Raw genomic sequence first — 8686 nt, 5'->3', positions numbered from 1 at the left:
TTAGGCCTCATGCACACGACCATAAGGGTTTTTACTGTTTGCAAATAAAGATACGTAGTCACCCGCAAGTCATCCACAAATTATGGTCCGTAGTGCATCCGTATTTATGGATCTGCAACAACAACAAAAAACAGGGAGGAATCTAAGGGAATTTCCTTGCATTGCATAGCAACGCTTCCGCAATTACTGATCATACCTCCCAACCGTCCCGGATCTGGCGAGACAGTCCCGGTTTCTCACCGCTGTCCCGGCGGTCTGCAAAATGTCTCGCTGGTCGCTGCATCCAAACAGCTGATCGCTGCTGACTGCAGCAGCGATCAGAAGAAGGCAGGAGTCTTGCTGCGGTGTTCTCACTGCGATCGATGCCGGCACGGGAGTGGACCAGTACAGTCACCTCACCGGTCAGGTGACTGGACTGGTTCACAACCGGGCCGGCATAGACACCAGTGAGAACGCCGCTGCAAGACTCCTGACGGTGAGCAACGTCAAAAGCAGAGCGGAGAGTGGCAGCAGTAGGGCCGGCTACCTCTACCGCTCTCCGCTCTGGCGACAATGTGGCACCTACAGGGGTACTGTGTCTGGCGCTATCTACAGGGGGGTGTGTCTGGAGCTATCTACAGGGGAGCTGTATCTGGAGCTATCTACAGGGGGGCTGTATCTGGTGTTATGTACAGGGGGGCTGTGTGTGCCACTATCTACAGGGGGGCTGTGTGTGGCACTATTTACAGGGGGGCTGTGTGTGGCACTATCTACAGGGGGGCTGTGTGTGGCACTATCTACAGGGGGGCTGTGTGTGGCACTATCTACAGGGGGGCTGTGTGTGGCACTATCTACAGGGGGCTGTGTGTGGCGCTATGTACAGGGGGGCTGTGTCTGGCGCTATGTACAGGGGGGCTGTATCTGGAGCTATCTACAGGGGGGCTCTGGTGGATGATTTTTCCATTGACCGGTAGCAGAGTTACACAGCTGGAAAAAAAAATCCCCGTCATGTAACTCTGCTACCTGTCAATTGAAAAGTCATCAACCACAGAGTCTAACTCTTGACTTTCATTGTTCTCAGCCTTTTGGTTTGTCCTGCAGCTGCCGCCGTGATGAGCAAATGTTATACCCAAGATAGGAAAAGTAACACAAAGACAATATAACCTGAAATATAATATCTGTGATATCCAGACAGTCTAGAGATCCGCAGTGGGAATGTGCACGTGTTATTTGCAGAAGGCAGTGGCGGATTATCATATGGGCGTTTCGGGCGGCCGCCCGGGGCCCGAGGCTCCCAGGGGGCCCATGGCAGCCCGAAACGCACATCATCTCCTAAATCTATTCAGCGCGCTAGCGCTGCTAACGGCCGAAGATGAGGAGGAGCAGGGAATTGGCCGGGAAATAGGTAGCACACGCCTCCCTGACAAGTGCGGGCCGCCGCCATTGAGTAACAGAACAGCGACGGACGGCTGTTCTGTTACTCCAAAGCAGCAAGAGAAGAGCCGGGCGGGCGGTCACCGGCGCTGAGGTCAGTACAGGCTTATCCTCCTGCCCAACTGGTTCCCGACCGCTGGCTGTATTTTTACGGCCAGCGGTCAGGGACGGGTCCTTAAAACCCGAGCCATAGACTTTCTACGGCTCGGGTTTTAACTTGCTGCCCGCGCGATCGGGCAGCTGAATGTCGGGTCTCCGGCTGTCAGTGACTGCCGGGGACCCTGAGGAGAAGATAGGAGCAGCTTTCGCTGCTTCTGTCTTCTCTGATCTCTTTTACACAGCGTTCAATGAACGCTGTGTACAGGAATAGAGACAGCAGCTGCGGCGCTGTCTCTATTCCTCCCGGTGATCATGTGACTGGTCACATGATCGCCGGGTGCCGTTAGTGGCAGACTGTTGCTGGGTCTTACTAGACCCAGCACAGCCCTATTAGTGACAATCGTCACTGTGAGAGGGCTGATTTCCCCTGTAACTGGGGCTGCTGTGCAGCCCCAGTTACAGTGGAAAAACATGGTGTAAAAGAAAGAAAAAAAATATATAAAGTTCCCCAAAGGTCTTTTTTGACCTTTAAGGGACAGACCATAGTAATAAAAAAATAGTAAAGTGCAAAAAAAATAAAAATAATAAATACACATAAAATACCCACCCCAAAAAAAACGTTCCTCTGCCAATCATTGTTGTAACGCTAGCGCTGACCCAATTACCCTAATATAGACATGTAATATATTAAAGTTTACGGTAGACAATGGCGATCACAAATAAAAGGTCTATTTTAGGGTAAAACTATGTTATTACCCAAAAAAAATAGCTGAAACGTAAAAAAGCTTATTTTTTTACTATTATTTTCAAACTTTATGAATAAAAATTCTAAAATAGCAAAAAAGGTGTGCATAAAAACGATAAAAAACGAAACCTGCATTGTCTACGGAAAAAACGTCGCAAAAATCACGTCGGTTTTATTTTTTTTTAATAAAAATGTGTGTTTGATGCAACTTTGTAATTACGTTTTATTAAAAAATATTTTCACTTTTTGAGATACAGCTGCTTTGTATCCTGTATCCGTCAGGTCAGCAGGACTGACGGGATCAGTGAAACGGGCCCTGCGCTAAATTATAATCTTAGATGTGATAGATTTGAGGTGGATCCTGCGTGTCACTGATCCTGTCAGTCCTGCTGACCTGACGGATACAGGATACAAAGCAGCCGTATCTCAAAAAGTAAAAATATTTTTTAATAAAATCAATCAATCACACTGATACACACACATACTATATATATATATATATATATATATATATATATATATATAATTATAATATAACGTTTTTAAATGTGTACATAGCATTGTGGCACTATATACAAGGGGGAGCGCTGTGAGGCACTATATACAAGGGGGAGCGCTGTGAGGCACTATATACAAGGGGGAGCGCTGTGAGGTACTATATACAAGGGGGAGCGCTGTGAGGCACTATATACAAGGGGGAGCGCTGTGAGGCACTATATACAAGGGGGAGCGCTGTGAGGCACTATATACAAGGGGGAGCGCTGGAGGTACTATATACAAGGGGGAGTGCTGTGAGGCACTATATACAAGGGGGAGCGCTGTGAGGCACTATATACAAGAGTGAGCGCTGTGTGGCACTATATACAAGGGGGAGCGCTGTGTGGCACTATATACAAGGGAGCGCTGTGTGGCACTATATACAAGGGGGAGTGCTGTGAGGCACTATATACAAGGGGGAGCGCTGTGAGGCACTATATACAAGGGGGAGCGCTGTGTGGCACAATATACAAGGGGGAGCGCTGTGAGGTACTATATACAAGGGGGAGCGCTGTGTGGCACTATATACAAGGGGGAGCGCTGTGTGGCACTATATACAAGGGGGAGCGCTGTGAGGCACTATATACAAGGGGGAGCGCTGTGTGGCACTATATACAAGGGGGAGCGCTGTGTGGCACTATATACAAGAGGGGGCTGTGTAGTGCTATCCACAGTGGTATGTGTGTGGCGCTCTTTATAGGGGGGGCTTTTTGTTGCTATTTACAAGAGGGGGAGGGCTGTATGGCACTATCTATAGGGGGCTGTGTGTAACGCTCTACGAGGGGGATTTGTGATATATAGAGGGGGCTGTGTATGGCGATATCTATGGGGGTGTGTAATATCTATGGGGGTGTGTAATATCTACAGGGGCTGTGTGTGGCACTATGTACAGGGGGCTGTGTGCAGGTGGTGTTTTACAGTGTGTGGTATTATTATATTCAGGCACGCAGTGTTTGGTGCTATTATATTTAGGGGCATAGTATGTGGCACCATGATAACTTTATTTTCGTTTATAGGTGTGGAAATGTTGGAAAAGTGAGGAGACGTCTAAGTGGCAAATTCTGCAGAAATGAGTCATGGCCGGGAGAAGTCGTCATGAGTGCTGGACCGGATGGAGAAGAAAAGAGGAAAAAAACTACTAGAATCTGAGACGTCGTCACCTGTGAGTCACTAGATTTATAGAGAATCTGTCACCTTTCCTGACATGTTTATTATAGGAAATCCTTGTATTTCACAAAAAGTCTTTCTGCAGTCCAGGACTGATAGACAATTCCCCTTGTCAGGAGGTTGTGTCCCTGCACAGTGTGATCCTGTCAGTATGTAGGGACACCGCGCTGTGACAAGGGGAATCGTAACACTGTTAATGCTTGCCGAAAAAGGTAGTGTTAAAAATAGTTACGGTGAGGAAGGGGGGCCCAAGTTTGGGTAACAGCCCAGGGCCCATGGTCTACTTAATCCGCCACTGGCAGAAGGATCTGGCTGTGATTTGATGTGTTGATGCGGGATATTGGGCGTGGTTAGGGGGGGCTTGGCTTAAAATGTCCCTCTTTTCCGAATTCAAAAGTTGGGAGGTATGAATGATAGCTACAGATCCACCTGCGTAGCCATCCGCAATTGCGGAAGCGCCCATAGATTTCTATGGAGAGTCCATTTCGCAATTGCAGACAAAAATCAAAATTAACTTGCCGGTAGTTGTTTTTTCTTGAACCCATGACAGTACCCAGTCACAGAGGAAACAGGAACTGAGGTTCATTTAAAAGGAGGGAACACCCCAATCATCCCCAGTTGTTGGACTAAATTCATGATTACCTTTTTTGTAAATGTTTATACTATATTTTAACCCCTTCCCTCTTTAGCCACTTTTGACCTTCCTGACCGAGCCTCATTTTTCAAATCTGACATGTGTCACTTTATGTGGTAATAACTCCGGAATGCTTTCACCTATCCAAGCGATTCTGAGATTGTTTTCTCGTGACACATTGGACTTTAAGTTACTGGCAAAATTTGCTCGATATGTTCAGTATTTAATTGTGAAAAACACCAAAATGTAGCGAAAAATTGCAAAAATTAGCATTTTTCTCAATTTAAATGTATCTGCTTGTAAGACAGGCAGTTATACCACACAAAATTGTTCCTAATTAACATCCCCCATATGTCTACTTTAGATTGGCATCGTTTTTTGAACATCCTTTTATTTTTCTAGGACGTCACAAGGCTTAGAGCTTTAGCAGCAATTTCTCACATTTTCAAGAAAATTTCAAAAGGCCATTTTTACAGGGGCCAGTTCAGTTGTGAAGTGGCTTTGAGGGCCTTATATATTAGAAACCCCCAAAAAGTCACCCCATTTTAAAAACTTCACCCCTCAAAGTATTCAAAACAGCATTTAGAAAATGTCTTAACCCTTTACACATGTCACAGGAATTAAAGCAAAGTAGAGGTGAAATTTACAAATTTCATATTTTTTTGCAGAAATAAATTTTTAGTACAATTTTTTTTATAACACAGAAGGTTTTACCAGAGAAATGCAACTCAATATTTGTTGCCCAGTTTCTGCAGTTTTAGGAAATATCCCACATGTGGCCGTAGCGTGCTACTGGACTGAAGAACCGGCCTCAGAAGCAAAGGAACACCTAGTGGATTTTGGGGCCTTATTTTTGTTAGAATAAATTTTAGGCACCATGTCAGGTTTGAAGGGCTCTTGCGGTGCCAAAACAGTCAAAATCCCCCAAAAGTGACCCCATCTGGGAAACTACACACCTCAAGGAAATTATCTAGGGGTGTAGTGAGCATTTTGACCGCACAGGTTTTTTACAGAAATTATTGGAAGTAGGCCGTGAAAATTAAAATCAACATTTCTTCAAAGAAAATGTAGGTTTAGCGATTTTTTTTCTCATTTCCACAAGTACTAAAGGAGAAAAGGCACTGTAAAATTTGTAAAGCAATTTCTCCCGAGTAAAACAATACCCCACATGTGGTAATAAACGGTTGTTTGGAGACACGGCAGGGCTGAGAAGGGAAATAGCGCTATTTGGCTTTTGGAGTTCACATTTAGCAGGAATGGTTTGCGGAGGCCATGTCACATTTACAAAGCCCCTGAGGGGACAAAACAGTGGAAACCCCCCACAAATGACCCCATTTTGGAAACTACACCCATTGAGGAAATTATCTAGGGGTATAGTGAGCGTTTTGACCCAACAGGTTTTTTTGCATAAATTATTGGAAATAGGCCCTGAAAATGACAATCTAAATTTTTTCAAAGAAAATGTAGGTTTAGCTAATTTTTTCTCATTTCCACAAGGACTGAAGGAGAAAAAGCACCGTAAAATTTGTAAACCAATCTCTCCCGAGTAAAACAATACCCCACATGTGGTAATAAACGGTTGTTTGGAGATACGGCAGGGCTGAGAAGGGAAAGAGCGCTATTTGGCTTTTGAAGCTCAAGTTTAGCAGGAATGGTTTGCGGAGGCCATGTCACATTTACGAAGTCCCTGAGGAGACAAAACAGTGGAAACCCCCCACAAGTGACCCTATTTTGGAGACTACACCCATTGAGGAAATTATCTAGGGGTATAGTGAGCGATTTGACTCCACAGGTTTTTTGCAGAAATTATTGGAAGTAGGCCCTGAAAATAAAAATCTACATTTTTTCAAAGAAAATGTAGGTTTAGCTTATTTTTACTCATTTCCACAAGGACTGAAGGAGAAAAAGCACCACAAAATTTGTAAAGCAATTTCTCCCGAGTAAAACAATGCCCCAAATGTGGTAATAAACGGCTGTTTGGAGACACGGCTTGGCTTAGAAGGGAAAGAGCGCTATTTTGCTTTTGGAGTTCACATTGAGCAGGAATGGTTTGCGGCGGCCATGTCACATTTGCAAAGCCCCTGAGGGGAAAAAACAATGAAAACGCCCAAAAAGTGACACCATTTAGGAAACTACACCTCTTGAGGAATTCATCTAGGGGCGTAGTGAGCATTTTGACCCCACAGATGTTTCATAGAATTTATTAGAATTGGGCAGTGAAAATAAAAACAATCCTTTTTCTTCAATAAGACGTAGCTTTAGCGCAAATTTTTTCATTTTCGCAACAAATAAAGGAAAAAAAAGAACCCAACATTTGTAAAGCAATTTCTACCGAGTACGGCAATACCCCATATGTGGTCATAAACTGCTGTTTGGGCACACGGCAGGGCTTAGAAGGGAAGGACCGCCATTTGGAGTGCAGATGTTGCTGGATTGGTTTCTGGGCGCCTGTGGGCCCAAAACAGTGGAAACCCCCCAGAAGTGACCCAATTTTGGAAACTACACCCCTCAATGCATTTACCTAGGGGTGTAGTGAGCATGTTAACCCTGCAGGTGTTTTGTAGAAATTAGTGTGAACTCGATGTTGCAGAGTGAAAATGGGATTTTTTCCACAGATATGTGGACAATATGTGGTGCCCGGCTTGTGCCACCATAACAAGACAGCTCTCTAATTATTATGCTGGGTTTCCTGGTTTTAGAAACACCCTACATGTGGCCCTAATCTCTTGCCTGGACAGTCGACCAGGCTCAGGAGTGAAAGCGTACCATGTAAAATTGAGGCCTAATTTGGCGATTTACAAAGTATTGGTTCACAACTGCAGAGGCTCAGATGTGAAATAATAAAAATAAACCCCTGGGAAGTGACCCCATTATGGAAACTGCACCCCTCAAGGCATTTATTAAGGGGTGTAGTGAGCATTTTTACCCCACAGGTCTTTTCCATAAATGAATGCGCTGTGGATGGTGCAAAATAAAAATTTATATTTTTCCCTAGATATGCCATTCAGTGGCAAATATGTCGTGCCCAGCTTATGCCACTGGAGACACACACCCCAAAAATTGCTAAAAGGGTTCTCCCGGGTATGACAGTGCCATATATATGGAAGGAAACTGCTGTTTGGGCACGCTGTAGGGTTCAGATGGGAGGAAATGCCATTTGGCTTTTGGAGCGTGGATTTTGCTTGGTAGTAGTTTTGTTTGGAGTCTTACTGGTGTTTCCGTTTATAATGTAGGGCATATGTAAGCCGGGCGGAGTATATCAGGGGCATAGTCAGGTGGTATAATAATGGGGTAAAAAAAAAACAATAAAATAATCCATAGATGTGTGTTACGCTGTGAAGCAATCCTTTCTGCACAGGCCGGTGTCGCACTGATATGTGGCGTCCTTTATTATCCCCCTTTTGATCCACACTCCGCAATTTTGTAGTTTGGGGTATTTTGCTAGGAAGTGTTGTCCTGGTATAATACTGGCACCGTCGCTTCCAGCGGATATGTTTGGGCCCTCCCTTTCCTGGTTCCCTAATTTTAGGTCCTTGATAAATCGCCTCTTCAAACAGAAGAAATGTTCCCCTCGGGCACAACTGCATATTTTTTTATTTCCTGACTTATTGGAGCCATAACTAATTTTATTTTTCATAGACGTAGCGGTATGAGGGCTGGTTTGTTGCGGGACGAGCTGTAGTTATTATTGGTACCATTTTGGGGTACATGCAACTTTTTGATCACCTTTTATCCTATTTTTTGGGATGCCAGGTAAACAAAAAAACGCAATTCTGCCACAGCTTTTTTCGTTTTTTTTTATACAGCGTTCACCACGCATTATAAACTACATGTTAACTTTATTCTGCGGGTCAGTACGATTCCGGCGATACCTAATTTATAGCACTTTATGTTTTACAACTTTTTGCACAATAAAATTACTTTTGTAAAAAGAATGTATTTTTTCTATCGCCATGTTGTGAGAACCATAACTTTTTAATTTTTTTGTCGACGGAGGTGTATGAGGGCTTGTTTTTTGCGGGACGAACTATAGTTTTTATAGGTACCATTTTTGGATACGTGCGACTTTTTGATCACTTTTTATTCTAACA

This window comes from Rhinoderma darwinii, chromosome 3 (genome assembly GCF_050947455.1).
Source record: "Rhinoderma darwinii isolate aRhiDar2 chromosome 3, aRhiDar2.hap1, whole genome shotgun sequence".
Lineage (NCBI taxonomy): Eukaryota > Metazoa > Chordata > Amphibia > Anura > Rhinodermatidae > Rhinoderma > Rhinoderma darwinii.
The sequence above is the reverse complement of the archived record's forward strand: the minus strand, read 5'-3'. Positions refer to the sequence as shown.